The sequence below is a fragment of the Enhydra lutris genome, unplaced genomic scaffold (genome assembly GCF_002288905.1).
Source record: "Enhydra lutris kenyoni isolate GAN:26980312 unplaced genomic scaffold, ASM228890v2 scaffoldscaffold16, whole genome shotgun sequence".
NCBI classification, from domain to species: Eukaryota; Metazoa; Chordata; class Mammalia; order Carnivora; family Mustelidae; genus Enhydra; species Enhydra lutris.
Window position 1 is genome coordinate 37,155,794 of NW_019154100.1, and position 23,552 is coordinate 37,179,345.

The following is a 23,552-nucleotide window of genomic DNA, read 5'->3' on the forward strand; positions in this document are numbered from 1 at the left end:
ATTTCCTGCCAAACTTTTCTGAGAAGTTCTCATATGTGTCTTCCATCACATCATTTCTTTTTATCATATGAAGTCTCATGCTTTATTCTAAATGAAACTACTCCTTTCCCCTTATAACCTGAAGTCTCTAATCCAAAATTAAATAGACCTCACTCTTTGAGAAGATAGTTTTAAAATATTAGGTCAAGAGTGTTTAGAAAGAAAAGCTCCATTCATATCAGAGAGAGAATAGCCTACATGCCCTTATTTCTTGTTGCAAATGACAGCACGTAATGTATTTACATACACAAAATTAGAGGTATACACTGTGGAATTTTCACCACAATACCTGATATGGCTGACATAACCAATAACATACAGAATAAACATGTTAACAGTAGGATAATCTCAAAGAAACGAAGACATAAAACAAAGACCTGAGTTTAGCCACCAAACCAATAGTTCAGATAAGGCTGTCCCTGTTTAAGGTGTTAGGGTAGCTGACTTTGTGTTAGGATCTCTTTGGTCTCCTGTCAATACTTCAAGGTACCCATTGCCATAATATTTCCAGGAAGATTTACTGTGATGTGCTCCGTCAGCAATAATGCCCCAAGCTATCGAATCGCTAATACTTTGAAACTGCCTCTGAGCAGTAGAATTTAAATCTTTGTTTACTATTTTATTCAGTGAAGAAGCTAAAAGACACATGGAGGAGAGACAGAGAAGGAAAATCTCTACTGGTGGAATTTCTTTTCTGTTACAGCCTGAGGAATGAAGATTTAAGGCCATTTTTTTTCCCCCTCCACTAGAAAACACAAAATCACACCAGGTTACCAGTCGTATATGGTGAGTTTGAGGATTTCAAGTCTGATCAAGGAAGAGATAGGATTATAAGAGGTAGTAACACACAAGCTTTATTGGGCAGTATTTGGACAGGATTACAAGATTGGGAGTACTTCCTAGCAAGAATGTTTTAGAGACAATAAGGCAAGGCCACCTGCCACCCAGGAGGGGAATAGGGTATGGAAAGTCTCAGGGGAGAAAGGGAAACTTGGGAGGGGCCTATGTGTCTAATAATGAAAATGTCTAGGTGATGAACATGTCTAGGTTATATCAGGCAACAGCAAAGTGGAGAGCCTCTGGTCAGAGAGCTCCAAGGGCAATAGCAGTTAAGGGCCTTTTATTGGTATAGTATTTATCTTATTAGCAGATATTGGGTACAGTTTCACAGGATATTTAAAGTAGGTAGGCTTTAAATGGCTCGATTATATTTATTTGAACTATATTTGAAGCAATTAATTGGTAATTAATTGACACCAGTGGACTGTTGGTTAATGGCCTAGCCTGCTGCAAAGAAATGGGCAACATAGGGACCATTTGGTGCCATTACACAGGGGCCATCTTTAGCCTATTTACCTAACATTATCCTCCTAAGAATTCAGTTAACAGCATAGTCCTTGAAGGAGTGTCTCTTCCCTACCTGCTCACCATTCCACCCAAAGACCCGGACAGTTTTTTTAAATGGTGCTGGGGACAGGTTGCCTGGGTGGCTCAGTGAGCAAGTGTCTGCCTTCAGCTCAAGTGATGATCCCAAAGTCCTGGGATGGAGCCTCACATTGGGCTGGGTGGGGCCTCTGCTTCTCCCTCTCTCTGTGCCCCTCACCTGCATGTGTACACAGTGCAATATTAATCACACAGCTATAAAAAAGATGAGATCATGCCATTTGGGACAACATGGATGGACCTAGAAGGTATTATGCTAAGTGAAATAAATCAGACTGAGAAGACAAATGCTTTCAGATTCCACTCACAAATAGAATATTAAAAAATGAATAAATAAAAAGAATCATAACTATAAGCAAAGAGAACAAACTGATGGTATCTAGAGGGGATGGGGTGGGAAGTTGGGCATAAGCAGGGCAACTTTAGAGTTAATAAAAATAAACAACAAACAGAGTTCATGCGTGGACCTGTTTAATAAATGAAGATCAAAACCTTGTAGATGGAGCCAAAACTGAGTTAGCACATCAATAAAGAAGATATATTCATATTTTGCTAGGAAGGGAAGGGCAATAGTGGGCAGGAAAACCCAATATTCTGTATTTTTTTTTAAAGATTATTTATTTATTTATTTGACAGAGATCACAAGCAGGCAGAGAGGCAGGCAGAGAGAGGAAGGGAAGCAGGTTCCCCGCTGAGCAGAGAGCCCGATGTGGGGCTCGATCCCAGGACCCTGAGACCATGACCCGAGCCGAAGGCAGAGGCTTAACCCACTGAGCCACCCAGGCGCCCCCCAATATTCTGTATTTTATGTTAAAAAAATGTAATGTAGAAATATTCTCAGGGGCAATTTTATAGCCCGTAGAATGTAAAGGTTTAGAAAATATATTTTAGAGTGAAGATTAATGGTAAATGGTATATCTTGTCAGAGATTAATATGTTAAACTAATTATTGAGGATATTTTTCTAATCTAATGAAAAATTAATATTGATATTAAAGAAGAAAGTACAACCTATTTTTATAGTTCTCTTTTGCTCTTAGAGATCAACAACAAAAAAGAGTTTGCAACACCATATATGCATCTGAACAGACTTTTGTTGTGCAAAAGCATACCATCTTTTGAAGTAGAAAAGTTATGGCAGAAGGGTTAGTAACCACTGGCACCAACATTTTAATAACCATTGGCACCAGTATCCTGATTTCTGGAAGAAATCCTCTGAACTCCAGCTGAATGGGCTCCTGGAAATCCTACATATGTGATCTTAGACAAGGCAATGTCTCTGAGGCTCAGCTTCCTCATCTAAAAAAAGATGATGCAGATTATAATAGTACCTATTCTCAAAGTGTTATTGGGATTAAATGAGTTAGTGCATGAAAAAGATTTAGCAAATTTCCTGGCACAGAGTAAACACTATAAACATTGACAATGACGTTTGAGTAAATAAGAATACTCAATTATGCCACTATCTCAAAACCACACAGAGTTCTAGCACAGAGATCTATGCAAAAGCAGCAAGCAGACAATCTGTTGAGACACAATTTCCTGATGGCCCATAACCACCATACTCATACTACTTGTGAGGAACTGTGTATTTCTCTGTCTCCTTGATGATGGAGATTTGTAATCAGAGAAACCCAGAACACATCACCAAATTTACTCTTACAAAAATTAGAGCACCCATGCCACATCTTATTACTGGACAAAAAAGTCACAGAAGTCTAACAAGTTTACTACCAGTGAAAGGGTTGTTTTATCTGGTTTTTATCTAATCATATGTTATGAACATATCTTCCAGAAAGAAAAAATGTGTATTTTAGTATTCTAAACACCAAGACTTGTTTCAGTTTTTAAATTTATAGTCAAATTTTCTAAGCAAAACTGACACTAATTTCATTTTTACATTTCATTTAGCAGAGCAGTTGCTTAGTATTTTCTAGAGTAGACAAATAAGTTGGACTGAATTTTTCAGTTTTAGTGCTAAAAAAGAAACACTACATTTTATTGTTTGCCACTAAAAAATATAAACATAATTATTCTTTTGTTTTAAATAAACAGATTTATGTGTGTATACAACTTTGTAATTATTTTGGTGTAGTTTAGTATGATTTGTAACGTGTCAAAACTAAAGAGAATTAAACAGTCAGTGGTCTATCTTAATTTTTTATGAAATGGAACACCGTGGTCCAGTGAACAGCTATTAATTAAGACAGTCACTCAGTTGGCATGTTTCAGCTACCAGTAAGATATGCAAATTTAGCAGAATGTGCTATGTCATTAATTAATATTATAAGCAGGAAACTTTTTCTCTCAATTAATTCACTTCATAATGGGTAGTATAATATAGCAATATTTTCAAATAGATTATGGAAAAATTTACTATACTTGTATAAATGTATTTTTGTAGTCTATAATATTATACATTGTATTATAAAGTGGTAAATGCATAATTACATGGAAAAGCAACATTTCCTAAGGTCAAGAGCAAAAGAGGCTGACAGGTCTTGTGACAATCAAGCAAAAGGTATCACCTCAGAAAAGGAAAGACATTCAGTAGTGCAGAACTAGGAAACACAAAAGTGAATAAATATGTTGTGATTCCACTTATATGAAATGTCTAGAATAGGCAAATTCGCAGAGACAGGAGTGTTTAAGATTACCAGAGGCTGGGGAAAGGGAGATATGGGTGAGTGTTTGCTTAATGGTTGCAGAGTTTTTGCTAGGATTTATGAAAAAATTGTGGAACTAGATTATGATAGGGCTTGCACAATGTTGCAAATATCATTATCGCCACTGAAGTATATGCTTTAAAATGGTTGAAATGACAAATTTTATTACACACACACACACACACACACACACACACACACACACAGAGTCAAAAGATCACCTAATATGGCCCCTGGAAATCATAAGATTTGTAAGTCCTGTTAGGTACTTATTTGTGTGATACTATTTAATTATTACAACAATCTTTAGAATGAGAGTAGCCAAAGGAGAAAAATGGGAAACAGTAGACATCATAGAAAGCCCTCTTTGCTTTCTATCCTTGCAATAAGGGAAGTAACGGGTTCTACTTGGAATCTAAGTATCTCTACTTTTTCAAAGTTTTTAAAAATTGATGAGACCAGGTCCCCTTTCCCACAAACTGAATGTTTGGGGGAGGAAAGTAAATTGTAGCAATAAATATTCACCAGATTTTTCAGCCACACAAATATGCCTTGAAAGCCAAACAATATGGGGAGAGGGGATTTGCAGGATTATTTGATCTTTTTAATATGTTAAGAGCCAAATCTGAAGCACTCTGATTATAAAGTTACTCTATAGTGTAGATTCTGATAAAGTCCTTGCCCACCGATACAGCCTAGCTACCACCGATACAGCCTAGCTAAAATTGGGAAGAAAAAGAGTAGGTAAAAAAAAAGTGACGTTTGCTTGTAACACCCGTTGCTCCAGGCAATCTGTGCCCTCCTTAATCCCCATCACCAGGCTCACACATCACCAACCCCCCTCCCTTCTGAAACTCTCCGTTTGTTTCCTGGAGTCCATAGTCTCTCATGATTCATCTCCCATTCCAGTTTCTCCCTCTTCATTTTTCCCTTCTCCTAATGTCCTCCATGTTATTCCTTATGTTCCACAACTAAGTGAAACCATGTAATAATTGACTTTGTCTGTTTGACTTAGTTCACTTAGCATAATCTCCTCCAGTCCCATCCAAGTTGATGCAAAAATTGGGTATTCATCCCTTCTGGTGGCTGAGTAGTATTCCATTGTGTATATGGACCACATCTTCTTTATCCATTCATCTATTGAAAGGCATCTGGCTTTTTCCACATTTTGACTAATGTGGACATTGCTGCTATGAACATTGGGTTGCATAACTTACAGACTTTAAAAGGTACCCTAATTCTGTTCCTATGTTAGAGTGTCAAATGTCACCTATGTTTTATGAGCTACTCAGGTAAACTGATAAGGGCTCTACAGTAATAAGCAATGAAGTCCTCACCAGTTGGCTTATCTTCAGCATATTGTTAGATATTGCAGTAATATGTGCCTGATAAGTGGATTTACAGTTACACCCTCTTACCTCAATCAAGTACAATCCTTACAAAATACATAAATTGTGTAAACAATTAGTGCAGTGAAGCCATGCATTAAAGGTAATACCCACAATGCATGTACATGTAGACCACAAAACAAATACACAAGAATTTGACAGCATAAATACTCCTATTTTTTGTATGAATACACACTTCACTGTATTATAAATGAAGAAATGGCAGTCTATTGACCTCTGACAAGAAGCTAAAAAAAATGAAGACTATCTTAAAAATAGATATTAGTTTTACTCTCTAACGACTAGCCTTTAGATTTTTTGTGTCTTGAAAAAATAGACATTAAATCACAATGCTGTCATTATTGGCAGATACCTTTAAAAGGTCAATCATTTTATATTTATCTGATGTACTATTTACGTTTGAATCACTTTAAATAAATAATATATATATTTTTATGTATGCAAATATATAAGATTATATGTGTATATATACAATAAATAAAATTTATTTCTTATTATTATACTCTACTAATATAATTTGTATTAAGTACATAAACATTTTCCTGGAAAGGACAGTGACCATTTAACATTGGTATGTAGTTGGTAAGCATAGAGATATATTATTGTGGTACTCAGTAGATTCTCCCTTTTATAATGAATATTAAGAAGCCTCTAAAGTAAACCCCAGAGACATAATTTTAATACAGAGAATAGCCAACTATTAGGTTTTTATGAACTTGTATCCTATGATTTGCTGGAATATTATATCTCTTACTTGTATACCAACCTGTCTGTTAAATTTTTTTTTCTGTCTGTTCATTTGTCATATCAGCTTTTTATTTGTTAGCTGATTTTCTTGAAGTCCCTGAAAAGGGAAAAAAAAAAAAAAAACACATTCTTTTGGGCTGATTTCTATGCATTCTAAGCTGATAGATTGTTTTTTAAAGCAGTGTAGTGAATTGAGAATGAAAATTTCCTTTTTTTTTAATCCCTCCTCTATACCAACAAAGCAGTTTTTTTGAAGTTCCATGAATTTCCTAAGTGTCAGTAATAAACCTCAAAACTTTTGTGTGTGAAGTATAGTCTAAATTCATGTCTTTTTATGTCTTTCCATGTTTTCCCACCACAACATACACTGTGGGATATAATGGGTACACTGGTGCCCATGCAATCCCTTTGGATTCCCTTTATTATTTTTAGATTCCTCAGTTTCTGTCTATGTTTTCTTTCAAAAGTGCACACCTGTAGCTTTCTTCAGATGGTAGCTGCTGCTGGAGTTTCTTTGCCTGCTGGAATAGAGAACTTAGAAGTTTTGGGAATTTATCTTCCCACTGCTCCATCCCCCAAGAAGCCCTAAGACATTGATTAAACAAGGCAAGATTGTACAAACTCAGCTCTGCTGCCTTAAGCCGGGACAAATTCTTGAGGCATAATTTACACTCCAGGGTGTCTCTGCAGGGTCAGGCTAGAGCTGTACCACCAAGACTACCTGAAGTTGCACTTTTGCTTGGCCTCTCTCTCTTTTCTCTGTATTCCTCCCCAATCTAATCATTTTTGTTGTTGCTGTTGTTGTGGGGTGCATTTCCTTAATAAACACATCGCACATGAATTTTCAACATTTTGTTTTGCTTTGTTTTGTTTGAGGAGTATTAGATAAAAAATGTTTACAGATTATCGGTATAGAGGAGAGAAACCAGTTTACCACTAAAGCTTAGATAAGATAGGAACAATAACCTAACAAAATACAGCAAAAACCAATGACAATGGAAATTGCCCAGCATCAATCAACAGCACCACCATGACCATAACTACATGTATTTATAGCCCATAAAGATGTGATAAGAAAACAGAGGTAGTTAGAAATGCGAGGAGACACGTGTCCCAATTTTCTTCTTTGGCTTTTAAACAAGAGCAACTTTCCTGCTTTTCTGTTGCTGCAGGACATACCCTCTGAAAGCATGCTGACTTACTTGGTGAGTTATTGTTATGTCATTCGGTTTGTAGGATGATAAGCTATTGTTATGTCATTCGGTTTGTAGGATGGTTCTCCTTTGAGGTTGCAAAGACATGAAGGCTGGGAATAGAGTATTTGAAGGCCCCTTTCACTACATGTCTGAAGCCTGCTCTAGAATGGTTGGGACAGCTGAAGCTGGTGTGGCTGCTCAGCATGGCTAGTGTGAACTTTCTCACGGGGCAGTCCAAGGAATTCATATTTCTCATACAATGGCTTGCTTTCTCCTGAGAAAGCATTCTGAAAGACTAGGACGGAGTATGCCATGCTTCTTCTGGCCTAGATTCAGAAGTTTGGAAGTATCATTTTTGCCACTACTAAGTAAGCCCAAACTGAGTGCTCTGAGATCTAGTTCATTTGGGGCCATTTTTGGATATGTGTTTAATAAAATGAAGGGAGTACAAAAAGCATGAAGCATTCATCTTGTTCCAGAGTGGATTAGGACACTGGGAGGAGACCCTGAGCAGAAACCCCACTATAAAATGGGATAATGCATACTAGATGAGAGAATAGAGTATAATGGTCAGGCTCTAATAGGCAGACCTGAATCCCCCTCAGTTCTTTCGAGATGTGGATTCAGAATCGTAGAGCCTATGGGTCCATCAGGGGCCCTGTTAGGATGGAGATAAATGATTTTGCAGCGGAGGTGCAAGGTGGGTGGATAATCTTAGCAGAGCTAGAAGGAGGATATAACAACCCTCAGATATCTTCAAATGAGTAGGAGTCAAGGGGAAACAAATTTAGCAAAGAGGAGTGACCAGAATTCCCCAAGAGCATAGCATAAGACAAATGAGTAGATTGGCACAAAAAGCAAGCAGTGAGTGCAGGGATCCAGCAGCCAAGAGACATCGCCTTGGACATAGGGAATAGCCAGCTAGTACACACACAAAGACAACTTAATGGCCTAGGGACCTCATTTGTCTTTGTAATCAGATCTTGCAAGCCAAATATCCCTCTCCTCTCTACCCACTTTGCCCACCCCCCCAAAAGCATTTGGAAATTTAACATCCTAATTTCCATCCTCAAACAACTATTTTCTCTCTTATTGAGTTGAAAATGGGGTTTCTTATTGCTCTAGATAGCCTGGATTTGGTGAGAAAGGAATTAAATTTCACAGATGGGAAATATGAGGCTTGGAGAGGTTAACTATTCTGTCAAGTTCACGTAACTAGTAACAGGAAGGATCTGGTATTCATATTCAGGTCTGCTGCCTCACCCTGTGTTCTTTCCACTTTACTATCTCCAATATTTACTTCACTGAAAGGTGCAATTGAAATACAGTTTTCAGAAATTCATCATTTTTTAATCTTCACTTTTCACCAACAAATACATTTTCTGGTTGTGATAACTGTAATCTGAAAACTGCTACATATTAATAAAAACTGACACTGATTTGTGGTTAGGTGTTCATTTATGCAGTGTGAATGAAGTCAGCTGTGTAAAAATGACAGGAGAAAGAATTTCTTATGGCTCATTAGTAGAACATACAGCAACAATCAATTGTTGTATTTAATAGCCACCACACATGTAGAATAAAGATTTACTTCAGCAAAGGAATTAAACTTGAAAAAAAACAGGCAAGACACAAGGATTGGAGGTGGTCATAGCAAAAAGAATCAAGTTTTCACCAAGTCACATGGATTTTAAAATTATATGCATGTCTAAGTTAAACCAGAAGTATTTTCAACCATGTTCCTGTGTTCTCCCCTTCCAAAATCCTAGTTTTACTATGATTTTACTAGTATAAAGTATCAAAGATATTAGTTACAAAGTTGACTTTAGAGAGACCCTTGCAATGCAGCAACAAAAAAACGATAATTTAATAGCTAACACCTTTTAAGTACTTTCTATGTCCTACACATCATATAGATCTCTTTATACTAAATAATTCATTCAATTTTAACAACATAAGTTAGTTATTAATATTTCCATGATGAGAAAATGAAGCATAGCAAAATTAAATAAATTGTATTAGATGACACATGTCTTCTAAATGGTGGAGTTGGAATATGAACTCCAGTGGTCTTGCCTCACAGTCTGCTCTGTTGACCCACTGAGATGTACTAGACTACTTTCTATCTAGACTACTGTTATTTGAGCAATATTTTAATATGTCTTTCCCCTAAATCTGATCAGCACATTCATATGCCCAAATATGTAAATATTTTAAATAATTATTTTGCTACTTAAAACAATTACTTTGGGATGCCTGGGTGGCTCATTCAGTTAAGCATCTGCCTTCAGCTCAGGTCATAGTCCCAAGGTCCTGGGATTGAGCCCTGTGTCAGGCTCCTTGCTCAGCAAGGAGCTTACTTCTTCTCCCTGCCCCCCACTCATGCTCTCTCTCTAAAGTAAATAAAATCTTAAAAAAAATAAAATAATTACTTGGCATTTAAAAATAAAGTCTTAGGCAATAGTTAGAACAGGTCCAGAGAGTAGACAGGGTAAGCACACAGATATGCCAGTGAAGACTCCACATCTTCTGTAAGATTTGGAAAGCCAGAGAAGTAGTGTTGATATGTCTTTGGATAGTAGCATAAAGGGAATGGCCTTAGGATGTGTGGTAACAATTTTCACAGGCTTTGAGCCAGACATTCTTCTCTGACCAGATATACTCTTCATAGAAACCATACCACCTACCTTGAAACAGGCTTTGAAGAAAGAACTTAAGGTATCTGAGAACATAGAAATACGTTGGATTTTTAGGAAAATATGTTCTGTTAATACTATTTCAAGAACTATTTGTGATAGAAAGGAAACATGGAACCTACACAGTAGCTATTTGTTTTACCTCTAATTGAAACTGCCATTTTCACAAATTATTACTCTTAGAGGGTCTTAGTGCTACCAAAATAGGACTGTTCCTCTCTTCAGTTGTCTTAAGGGCCACTACAGTTATATAAATTATTGAGAGAACATTTTTTAACTGGAGGAGTTATGCTGAGTGAAATAAGTCAAACAGAGAGAGTCAATTATCATATGGTTTCACTTACTTGTGGAGCATAAGGAATAACACAGAAGACCTTGGGAGAAGGAAAGGAGAGTGAGTTGGGGGAAATCAGAGGGGAAGAGAAACCATGAGAGACTGTGAGCTCTGAGAAACAAACTGCGGGTTTTGGAGGGGAAAGGAGTGGGGGATTGGATGAGCCTGGTGGTGGGTATTAAGGAGGGCACGTATTACATGTAACACTGGGTGTGGTGTATAAACAATGAATCTTGGAACACTGAAAAAATTAAATTAAAAAAATAAAACAGATGAAAAGCACAGTTAGTTCTCAAAAAAGAAAAGAAATCCTCAGTCTCTAAACTACTAATGCATTCATTCATTCAACACAAACTTACTGAACACCTACTTTTTGCCAAGCAATGTTCTTTGTGCTGGGAAAACATCAGTGAACAAGGCAAGACAAAAATTGTCTGCCTTCATCAAGTTTATACTTCTAATGGGAAGGGAAAGACTGTTAGCAATGAAAATATATTTAGAAGATGACAAGTGGGGCGCCTGGGTGGCTCAGTCAGTTAAGCATTTGCTTTCTGCTCAGGTCATGATCCCAGGGTCCTGGGATCAAGCCCTGATTCGAGTTGGGCTCCCTGCTCAGTGGGGAGCCTGCTTCTCCTTCTTCCTCTACTGTTCCCCCTGCCTGTGCTCTCTTGCTCTCTCTGTCAAATAAATAAATAAAATCTTTTCAAAAAAAGAAGATGACAAGTGTATGAAAAATTATAAAGGAAGGCAATCAGGTGCGCTGAGAGTAGAAGTAGGAGGAATTTAAAGCAGAGTGGTCAAAGTAGGCTTACACATTAAATGATGCTGAGGCAGATAAAGTGAAAACAGAGCACATGGGAGTAGTATGAGAAGTTGAAGAGATAATGTGTTGTATATTTCAGTCGCCCCTCTAGATATAATTCCCACTGTTCTTCTTCCTGATATATTCCCCTAATTTACAGACTACATTGTACTAACTGTTCCTTCCACCTGGAATGTTTTTGTTCAATGTTTTCTACATGGCTGATGGCCTCTCACATCCAGGCCCTTGCTCAAACATAACTTCTTCAGAGCATTCCTCCGACTCTGGTCACTCTCTCTCATTACTCTTTTTAATGGGTTTTGTTGTCTTTTATCCAAACACTTTATTCTATGTTCATATTGTTTTTTGTAGGGGGTAGTTTTTATTCTCCTACTCGAATATAAGTTATGTAAGATCAAGTGTCTTTATTTTTCTAGTTTCCCCTATACCCAGACACGTGTCTGAGACTAGCAGATCATGAATGAATGAATGAATGGAAACATATTGTTAACCAAGACTATTATTTCACTCTGCATCCAATATGTATTATGCCTTTTATATCCTCTAAATTGGTAAAATAATATCTTCATAGTAAGTACAGAGATAAAATCACTTTTTAAGTAAAGCTCAGCAAGGTTCATTATGCTTACATCTCACACACACGGTCAGAATTAAGTCATTCTCATATTAAATTCAACTAAACATTTTGGACATATTGTCAGAAACGGGGGCACATTTAAAAATATAATATGTATATATTGGATGTATACTAAATTTACTTAAAATTGAATTGAAACTACCAAGAAGAGGTTGTATGACTTTAACATTTCAGACATTAAAATATTTAATATTTTAGGGGGCACCTGGGTGGCTCAGTGGATTAAGCCACTGCCTTCAGCTCAGGTCATGATCTCAGGGTCCTGGGTTCGAGCCCCACGTCGGGCTCTCTGCTCAGCAGGAAGCCTGCTTCCCCCTCTCTCTCTGCCTGCCTCTCTGCTTACTTGTGATCTCTCTCTGTGTGTCAAATGAATAAATAAAATCTTTTAAAAATTTTAATATTTTAATCTAGGTGTGATTTAAGTCACATTTGCTGCAATAAACAACTTCATTAGATAAATGTTTGTATGTCAGTATGAATAATGAATATTTATTATGTGCCATGTAGTATATGGAACAGTTTAGAATATTTTACCTAATCCTTGCAAAGATCCATTGAGGTAGGTACTGTCATTTTCCAGTTGCATGGAAACATGCAAACATGTTTCTCTGGAAACAGAGACTTAGTAAGGTGATCTGCTCGAAGTTACAGGTCTATTGGGTGGTAGATTTGGAATTTGACTCCAGGTTTCTCTGTCTTTAGACTTACACAGTACCCCTTCTTTAATAAGTTTATTAGTCATAAATGGCTCCATCCCTCATCCCCTTTGCCATTAAATAAAAAATGCTTTTTCTGTTGTTTTTAATACAGCTTTAAGCACTTTACTAGCCAGTCCCTCCTCCTATCTATCTGATATTTTCCTCTCATATGCGAACACAGTAATATTTTTAGCCAATTAGGATTTAAAACCTATTGATCATACTGACTTTTTCTGTTCCTTACCAGTCTCATGCCCACTTTCCCACTATTATCCAGCATATATTTCATGAGTCATTACTAATATCACTCCCTTAAATACATCCTCAACACCTTTGCTTGCCTCCCTTCCTCCCTCCCTCTGTCTCTCTCTCTCTCTCTCTCTCTCTCTCTCTTTCTTTCAGTGCTCACCTAATAAAGCCCAGTGCTCGTTAAATAATACTCTTGGGCTGGACTATACCTGCAGTCATACAGTTAAACTCATGCTAGAGAAAAGCACATGACCACTTTGACTGCTATCATCTCTAATTCACAGTCACTAACACCAAGTTGCCTCTTAGTAGAGTCAAGCAGTTTTACTACATTTTTCTATTCCTTTCATCCTTCCACTCTTCTAGAAGTCCATCATATACTTTCTTCTTTCTTCTCAAATTTCTAATTCTTTTACCATCCTCACTCTAAGAAGAAGACTTCAATTCCTATTTCACTTAGGAAGTAAGAGCATCCAAGAGATTTTTTGCCAGGCTTCCATGAATGCATCTACCAAAATTATCAGAGGCCACTCTATCTTCCATATTGTTACTGTCCCTAAATCGTCTATGCTCTTCTCTTAGTTCTTTATTGGTGCACAGGATCTCATTTTCTCCTGCCCAATTTTTTTTCTTAAAATGAACTGTAGATACTTTCTGCCTCCATATAATCTCCAGTGACTTCTTGTCCCTATCACTCCATGAAAAATACTCACCTGTGACTTCCACATTGTTAAATTTAATTTTTTCTCATGTTGCTCAACAATGATTAAAATGTAGAGGCACAGTTGAGCCCTCTTTCTTTTCTTTCTTTCTTTTTCTTTTTTTTTTTTTTTAAAGATTTTATTTACTTACTTAGAGAGAGAGAGAGAGAGAGAGAGAGAGCACAAGCAGGGTGAAGGGCAGAAGGAGAAGCAGACTCCCTGCTGAGCAGGGAGACTGAAATGGGACTCAGTCCTTAGACGGGGATCATGACCTGAGCCAAAGGCAGACGCTTAATGAACTGAGCCACCCAGGCTCCCCTTGAGCTTTCTTTCTTTTATGTACTTGGCTTTGAGACAACTACTCTATTTCACTTCTCCTCCTACTTCACTCACCACTTACACTTTCTGGTTTCCTCCCAAACTTTAAACATTGGAATGACCCAAGACTTAGTCTTTGGATCTCCTCTTCCTTTGTCCATATATATTCTTTTGATGACCTGATCTAAATCCAAGATTTTCAATATCATCTTTATCCTGATGCAAGCATACTTATTCTCTCAGCCAGCACTTCTCTCCTAAACTACAGGTACGTGCAGTGGTCTCCTTAGCATGTCTACTTGGATTTCATATATCCATCTCAAATTTAACTAATACATGAACAAACTCATGCTTTCCTCTACTGTGAAATGCTTTTAAGTATTTCCCATCTCAGTAAGAGAACTCCATCCTTTTAGTTCATTAATCCAAACATTTAGAATCATCTGTCTGTCCCCCTTTTTTTAACAATATATCAGCAAATTCTGTTGGCTCTTTTTTTTTTTTCAAAATTTGTCTAGTTCTTACATCTTTCATTATTATTTACCAGCCACCATCATCTTTTACTTAGATTACCTGATAATATCCCCTATGATTTTTCTGACTCCAGTCTCTTCTATTTTGTTAGTAAAGGTCCTGAAAGGAAATTAGTGTCAAACTCCAATTTGAAATTTGGGGAGAGTTTAACAAAAGAGCTGTTTACCAAGTTATTGACATAGTTTGAGAAAAGCAATAGAAAAAGTTGCAGTGGTTGTGGGCTAGTAATAGAAAGGAGCTGTTACCACATCTAGGTTTAAAGGGTTTAGGAGGAGGAGCAAGTACCAGAACTGTGGGAGCACTCTAACAAGGTTTATAGTTTTAAGAAGTGTTGGGGAAATATAATTTAAAACAAAATCTCCTGAGTCACCTGGGTGGCTCAGTCATTTAAGCATCTGCAGGTCATGATCTCAGGCTTGTGAGATAGAGCCTACTGGCTGTGGATCCTGCTTGGTATTCTCTCTCCCTCTCCTTTTGCCCCTACCCCATCTCTAGGGGAAAAAATAAATCTGACAACCCAGAAATCATCTTGACAAAAGTAGAAAACAAAACGGTTTTACCATTAAATAAACATTAAACTAGAATTTGATGTGCATCACAGATAATCTGCTAAATGATTGCAAAGAAAGACATAAATCTCATCCCTGTATAGCCAGACACAATCCATTACATACATATTCTCAGTATAAACAATAACTAGTCCTCAGCTAAGGGTGTGTGATACCCCTATTTGTTCCAAGTAGTTCATCCTCAATTTACCTGGTATTTAGAATGATCATCTGTATTGATTAATTGGCTTTACACAAAGGAAACATAAACTTCTTATATCTTTATAACAGGAGATAGTTTTGCAACTTGGAGCAAAGTGCCTACTGAAGTTAGGCTCCTACTCTCCCATAGAAACCAGGAAGTAGGGGAACTGTCTTCCTTGATTACATTCAAAAGAATGGCTCAGAGGTCCTTGAGAAAGACATGCCTGGGTTATAAAGCTGGCAAGAGCCTTATTTAGCTCCTAAAAAGATTTACATACATTTCAGAGACAGAAAAATAACTTAAAAGTTTCTAAAGTAAATACTCTAAGAAAGGGAGAGGAGAGAAGTCTCTTCTCTTATTTTCAGCAGGAAGAATTAAGCCTCTTATTTTATATTTGCCTTTACAGTAGCAGGATAGAGTAAACCCACAGTGACTTGGTAGAAAAGCCAGAAAAATAGGCTTTTACTCTTCTTATAATTTCTAAATCTCCTATCAGTCCCTCCCATCAGTGTCTTAGCCTGGGTTTTCTAAAAGTAAAGATTGAAACAATTACTCATGCAGGTATATTTAGTAGGTGACAGTGAGTGTGAAGGAGGAATAGGAAAGAATGAAATAAGATGTAAAGTCAGTACAATTATGGATTACTGAGTGTTTCCCTCTAGAGACAGCTGAAGCTTGATCATTCTTAGAACTTCTCAGGAATGTAAAGAAGGACTTTAGATGTGTCAACCAAAAGATTATCAGGGAAAAGCATTCATCCATCTTGTCCTATCCCCTGTTGTTTGAGGTTAGTCCAGGGGCATTAAAGATAAGTGAGTCAAAGTCTTTAGGTGAGTGTTCAGCTGCAGCTGAAAAGGAGAATGCAAGGCTGAAATTAAAGAGTATCTGATGCACCTATATTGGGCATATCCAACTAGAAGCTGGAAGAAAGGAAGTCAGTTGATATCATTCATATTAAGTGACCTCCTAGGTCATGAAGTAGGGGGACAAGGATGGGGAATAAATCTGGAGGCACAAGTGGAAGATCTTCAGTACACCCTTTTATTTTTTTTTTAAAGATTTTATTTATTTGATAGAGAGAGAGAGAGCACAGTAGGCAGAGCAGTAGACAGAGGGAGAAGGGGAAGCAGGCTCCTGACTGAGCAGGGAGCCAATGAATCTCAAAGCCAGGACCCTGGGATCATATTTAACTGACTGAGCCACCTACGTGCTCCCAGGACACCTCCTTTAAAGACTACTCTCAAAACTGTAGCCAGAATGATCCTTTTAAAACCTAGTGGAGTCTGCTTGTCATTTCTCTGGTCAAAACCCTGTCTATTTGCCATCCTCCACTTTATATTTTTTGCACATAACAAATTGAAATCAAGTTTGTTAAGGAAGCAGATAGGTTGTCAGTTGGTAATACATAGAGAATAATTGCACTGTGCTAAACTGAAATACTGTATAAATATTTGAAGCATGAATATTACACTGAAAAGTGTATTTGAGCATAGAATTAAGTTGTTGTTACTATGTAGTTTTATATCTTTGAAAGCATGAGAGTATTAATCAGCTCTGGAATGCTAGATTAAGCAGATATTAAATAGTAAAAAAAGAGAACAATCTTAGGTGAAAACTAATAGAATCTGTGATGTCTTCTTATCAGTAACATTTGCCTTGACTGTCAGTGACATTTTTTTTTTTTTTTTTTAAAGATTTTATTTATTTGTCAGAGAGAGAGAGGGAGAGAGAGCGAGCACAGGCAGACAGAATGGCAGGCAGAGGCAGAGGGAGAAGCAGGCTCCCCGCCAAGCAAGGAGCCCGATGCGGGACTTGATCCCAGGACGCTGGAATCATGACCTGAGCCGAAGGCAGCTGCTTAACCAACTGAGCCACCCAGGCGTCCCTGTCAGTGACACTTTAAAAAATTATTATTCACTTGTTTAAAGACAGTATATAGTCCTTTAAATTTGAATCTTTGTTTAATACCATGTTCTCACTATGGATGGTTAAATTATTTTCAAATTCTTCTAGAAACATCTACTGTATAAAACAATTTATTTATTCTGTAGATATTTGTGCATCACTGATAGATAATAGGATTTCAAATATACAAAGATGGAATATAATTCCATCTCTCAGTGAGCTCTCAGTATAGTATTATATATACAGAGTATGTGTACTCTGATAACTGTTAAAATGCAGGTATAAACTAGTGTGATATAAATACACAGGGCAAAAAATCTAATTCATTCTTTTTTTTTTTTTCCTAATTCATTCTTATGGAATAAATTCTAGAACTCCTATATTGCTTCCCAAATGGGATAATTTATTCACATGGATCTTGAAAGTCTAGTAGGATATAGCAGAAGGACAGGTGAATACATAAGCACAGGGATTTTAGAGATAATTGTTTAATGTACTATTGGTACAGCAGATTATTGAAAATTTAGAAAAGCTTATGATGGAAATGAGACCAAGCAGACAGTAGGAGTCATATTATATGAGCTTTAGTTGCTCCCTTAAAGAGTTTACTCTTTATCCTGAAGATGATGATTAGCTACTGAAGGCTTTTCAGCAGGGAACTAATAATGCCATATTTAACCTTAAAAGAAAAAAAAAAAGTTTTCCTAACATAAAATACGTGTCTGACTACAAAGCAACTGGTGCTAGGAAGATCAATTAGAAAGTGATTGCCATCTTTAGAAGGAGAGATCTAAGTGCCTGAATTAAATGTCTGGCTATGAAAAGGTAAAAGAGTGAAGAACTTCTTGAGCTAATAGGTAAATAGGTAAAATAGGTAAAGATCTATCAAATTTGGTAAATCCAGCAAACTGGCATGAGGGAGTGAGAGCAATCTAGGAAACTCCCTTTCTTCCAACTTAGGTGGATGGATCCATTGGCATTCTTAAATATAAGGATGTGTTCTTAACTGGATTAGGTAAGAAAGCTGAGAGACAAGCTAGGGCTTCAGTTATCTATCATTGCTGTAGAATAAATCTTTTAGTGGCACAAATGAACCACCATTCTTTTATGGTCATGGTTTCTGTGGGTGAGGAATTCAGAAAGGACATAGCAGGAATGGCTTATGTCTGTGGCCCTGGAGGGAAGATTTGAAAGTGTGGGGTGACTGGAATGTCTGGAGTCATCTGGAGCAATCCCCGCCCAGGGCACTTTCATATGTTTATAAAATTTATTGAGGATGAAAGAGCAGTGTTTGTTTTCACAGATTATAACACTGATATTCACCATTTTGAGAATTAAAACAAATTTTATAACTGTCTTTATTTAAAATAGTTATAATAAGCTCTTAAATTGATATCATCTATAACTCTTTAAATAAAAAGCTTATTTTCCAACAGAAAAAAAAATGTGAAAAGAGTGGCTTTGTTTTACATTTTTGTAAAACCTTTCAATTTCAGACTTAATAGAAAACATTGTTTCTCACATCTGCTATGTCCATGCTACAATATGTTGTTTTAATTGAAGAATTTAAGAAAATCTGACCTTACACATACGTGAAGTTGGATAAGGGGGGATTATTTTAATAGCCTCTTCAGATAATTGAGAATATTTTCCTTCAATACTGTACCAAAACTGGGCAAGAGGTATTTTCTTCAAGTTCAGTTGCACTGTAGAATCTGAGACTATATCAGTGAACTTTTTGCACTGTGTTACATTAAAATCCATTGTTATATATTGTACTTTGAATGGATCTTTTACCTTTGAATGATTTTGATAATATGCTCAGGTCTTAAGAAAAATATGGCGTCACTGAGCTGTGCAGCTCTTGCAAATGTGGATACATTTCCTTATAAAAAATAAAAAATGACATTTATTAAAATCATCACCTATATCATCAGAAAAGTCTCAGGAAGCTTTAAGCTGATAGGGGCAGATAAAAACTCAAAATTTATCAGTGACAATCAATACTGTCAATGTGTTCTTGGAAATGCTTTTTCCTTTTTTGAGAAAATATTTTTCAGAAACCTAATCATGAGTAACCATAGTTTTTTCAGTCATTCATCCGTGGAAAACGGTGCTGCATGGAAGAAGCACATAGTTCAGCCCACAGCTCAGTCACCCAAGTGCTTTTCCTTGAGACAGGTATCACAGTTTAGTATGCATATTTTCCATCTTATCACATAGAATATTAAAAAGATGTGTACTAAATGGTTGTGATATGATAAAATTAATATTTTTTTCTGCATCACCATAGATATTCTTAAGTGAAAATGACTTCTTTTTTTTTTTTTTTTTTTTTTGCCCTGTAAGTGTATGGTGGTGAAGAATTTGGAGTATTAGTGGTGTGGTGCTTCTGCCTTGATTCATGCTAAGACATCAGAGAGTCTTTGTGCCACTTTAAATGTCAACACCATACAAAAGGCAGCCATGTGTTAGCATTATTAAAGAAATAGTTTTGAGCCCACAGATTCCTTGAAAGAATCTCAGTGGCTCTTAAGAGGTCCAATGATTTGAAGACTTACTCAGCTGAGGTGATTGACTGGTATGTCTCGACTTGGCTTCTCCACAGAGCTGGCTTTCCTTGTAGCATGACAACTCCAGAGGAGTTGGGACACTTTAAATAGAGTCAGTGAATGTTACAACAAGCAAGGCAGAAGTTAATGGCCTTTTCTGATTTAACCTCTTCAGTGACATAGCATAATTTTTATCATAACCTATTGTTTAAGTAACCTGTTGTCACAAGCTCAAGGGAAGAAGCATATACCTTCACCTTTCCATGGGACAAAGAATTTGCAGCCGTATTTTAAAATTTCCATAGACTGATTTTGGCCATAAATTATTTACATTCCTCTAAAGACCTCTAACAAAATCTTATCCCATCAGAAAATCAAGTTCAAGATGCAGAATCTTATCTAAATCAGGTGTAGGTGCGGATGAGGTTTGGTTCTTTAGTCTGATGCCTCTTGATTTGAAAACTGACACCCTATAGGGAACAGTTCTCTGTTGCACGATGACCTTGCACACAATAATTGTCAGATATAGGATAGTATTAAAGAAAATTAACTAAATAAATTTGAAGGTCAATTTGGCTTTGTTAAATGATTCATGAATCAGGCAGCATTCCATTTAGTAAGTATAGCGGAGCTCTAGGCAAGTTGTACAAAATGAAAGGTTTTTATAGGAAGAAGGGTAGGACAGTTAAGTCATTAGCAAAAGAAAAGGATTTTTTCCAGCAAGATTTCTTTTCCTTCCAGGAGAGAGTGGATAGTCTGATCATGCAGATTACCTCCTCTGCCTTTGGGGGAATGGAGAGGGTGCAAGTGGTAGACTCATTCATCCTAAAATACCGGACTGACTAGTGAGGACTACATTTGTGGGGGAGGGGTGTTGAAACGGCAATTCTCTTCTGTATTAAGCCCCAGTTTGGGGACTCAGCCTAAGTGATGCCATTTTGGGCCTGTGGTTTTCTTTTTAACACTAGCATAATTGATATTTCAGTTTAAAAAAAGGAGAAATGAGGGGCGCCTGGGTGGCTCAGTGGGTTAGGCCTCTGCCTTCGGCTCAGGTTATGATACCAGGGTGCTGGGATCGAGCTCCACATCGGGCTCTCTGCTCAGCAGGGAGCCTGCTTCCTCCTCTCTCTCTGCCTTCCTCTCTGACTACTTGTGATCTCTGTCTGTCAAATAAATAAATAAAATCTTAAAAAAAAATAAAAAATAATGAAGAAAGAAAGGAGAAATGAGAGGCACACAACAGTCACTCATCATGCTGAAACTTGATGGCATTCTCTCAGCAGTTCCTTGATTAAGGTCTCTTAATGCTCCACTGCTACTATTCCTCTGCCCACTACACTTTTATCATCAGTTAATCTTTCCTTTTCCACAGGAAGTGGTCTGTATTTGTAGCTGGTTAGTTTTCTCAGCCTTTTTCTTCCCCATAGAAATTTTGGGGTTCAAAGGCTTATTTTTATTCTATTTTATTCCAAGTCTGGCTTTTCAGCTATTTAATAATTGATAATTAAATGGAATTATCAAGTCTTTACCCCTAAATGCAATACTAGACCCTCTCTTTATTGAGTGCTTAGTATGCGATGGCAATGTTAGCCACTGCAATATAGTATCTAATAGGTTGGGCGTGGCTCCTGCCTTCTGAAGAGTAGAATCTAGTTTGACAGCTTCCATCTTTGAGAATCAGGCCATGAAAGAAAAATACAGTTTTCTGCAGAACATAGATCAGAAGAATAGACCTATTCTGGAGAGTCAAAAAAGGTTTCCTTAACGAGGTGACACTTATGCTCAGCTCTGAGGGATGAGTAAAAATTAACTTTGAAATGTTCACTGATTAAAAAAAAAAATGTTTGCTAATACATGAAAAAAATTCACAACATCATTACTTGTCAGGAAGCTGCAAAATAAAACAGTGTGTGGGATGCCTGGGTGGCTCAGTCAGTTAAGTGCTTGACTCTTATTTCAGCTCAGGTCATGATCTCAGGTTGTGAGAGCAAGCCCGGAGTTGGGGCTCTGCACTGGGTGGGGAACCTGCTTAACAGTCTCTCTCTCCCTTTTCCTCTGCCCTTCCCTGTCCCTCCCCCATTCACACTCTCTTTCCTTCTTTCTCTCAAAAAAAAAAATAAATAAATAAAAATCACAGTGCAATACCAATACACAATGACTGCAATAAAAATCACTGCACCAATGCCAAGTGTTGGTGAGGGTAGAGAGTAGCTAAACTTACATTCACTGCTGTGATTGTAAACTGTTAAAACCCTTTTCAAAAACTCTTTGGTGGTTATCTTCTTAAGTGGACTTGCATACACCTAATGACCCAAAAATTCCTCTTTCAGGTAAAAGCCCAATAGAAATGCCTATATATGTTTACCATGCAAAAGAATGTTCAGAGAAGCACTATTTGTTAATTTTCTAAACTTGAAACTACCCAAAGGTACATTGATGATAGAAAGGATAATGACAATGGGTTACATTTTTTATAATGTGTTGTTATAAAGAAATAAAAATGAATTACAAGCACATTTGAAAATATGCTTGAAATTTACAAACACAATGAAAGAAGCCCATTAAATAGTACACTCTGTATGATTCTGTTTGAATAAAGTTCAAAAACGAGAAAAAACACAAAAAAAACATGATCTGTTCCTGTATTGGTGCTATATACACTTGGGCATTAAACTGATGCCTTCTGATAGCTCAACATGGCATTTTTATTTTTTAATATAAATCTAAAACAGCCCAAAAACTGTATGCCTTTATCGTAATCTCACACATCGAGCAAATGTAGAAAGGAAAGATTTTCTTCTCTTTGCATTGTAAAAGTAGTCATTACTATAATTTCATCCTTATACAACTAAATCTGTATGCAGCAGTATTGCCGTGATGGTATTGGTAAGCATACATATGCTCACATGAGTGATTATTCCTCATCATTTGATCTCTTCCATAAAAAGAATAAAAGTTACTGTTGAAATAAATAAGAATAAGGAACACGGCTTCTGGTTATGGGCCTAGATTAAATATTTAACAAGGTTCCATTGGAAGCCTGCATTTTCAGGGATTTATTGTTCTGATATAAAATTCACTGGGATTAAACTAGGCAGAGAGCAACTTATTTTCTAAATCTAGTTTGAATTGGTTTGCCTGTTTTATGTTATGAGAGTTTAAAGGGAAAAAAAATAAAAACATGGTATTTCTTTTCTTCCATTATATCTGAGTTTCTTTTACCCAGAACCTGTCTGAATTTAAAAAGTAAAAATAATAATAAAGTAAAAAGGTAGGTTTATAGACATGCATTTCATGATGAAAAACAAGAGAATGAGATAAGTTTCTGGTAATTGGATGGGTTTTCAACTAACTGTATTGGCTTCTTTTTCACCAAGAATTGTGTGCCATGTGTAAACAGGGGCTTATTGTGATACAGAGTATTTAGTACCGTTTCTGCTCTCCATCAATTGATTTTTATCTCCACGAGTAGGTTGATTGATCTTTCTGTTTTAGGGTATTTGCAACTCCTGGCTTTTAATTTGGCTTAGCAATAGAAAAGATATTTGTAATAGTATGGATTTTTTTTGTTTGTTTTGCTCAGAAATTTAACACTTCTATACAGTGTCCTTTTTAAATAACTAATTCCAATAGCTCTGAACTTAAAAAAAAACAATTTCCTCCCTTCATTTTTAATAAAAACTATAAACTAGGCAGGACAACTAAAGAGCATTTTGACATTGTTATTATCTATAAAACAAAGGAGTAAATACAGGAGAATCAAAAATATGATTAGAGTGTGTATAGACTTGTCACCAGTTCTCACTATCTAGACCAAGGTGCTCACTATGATATTTGGAAGTGTAAATGTACT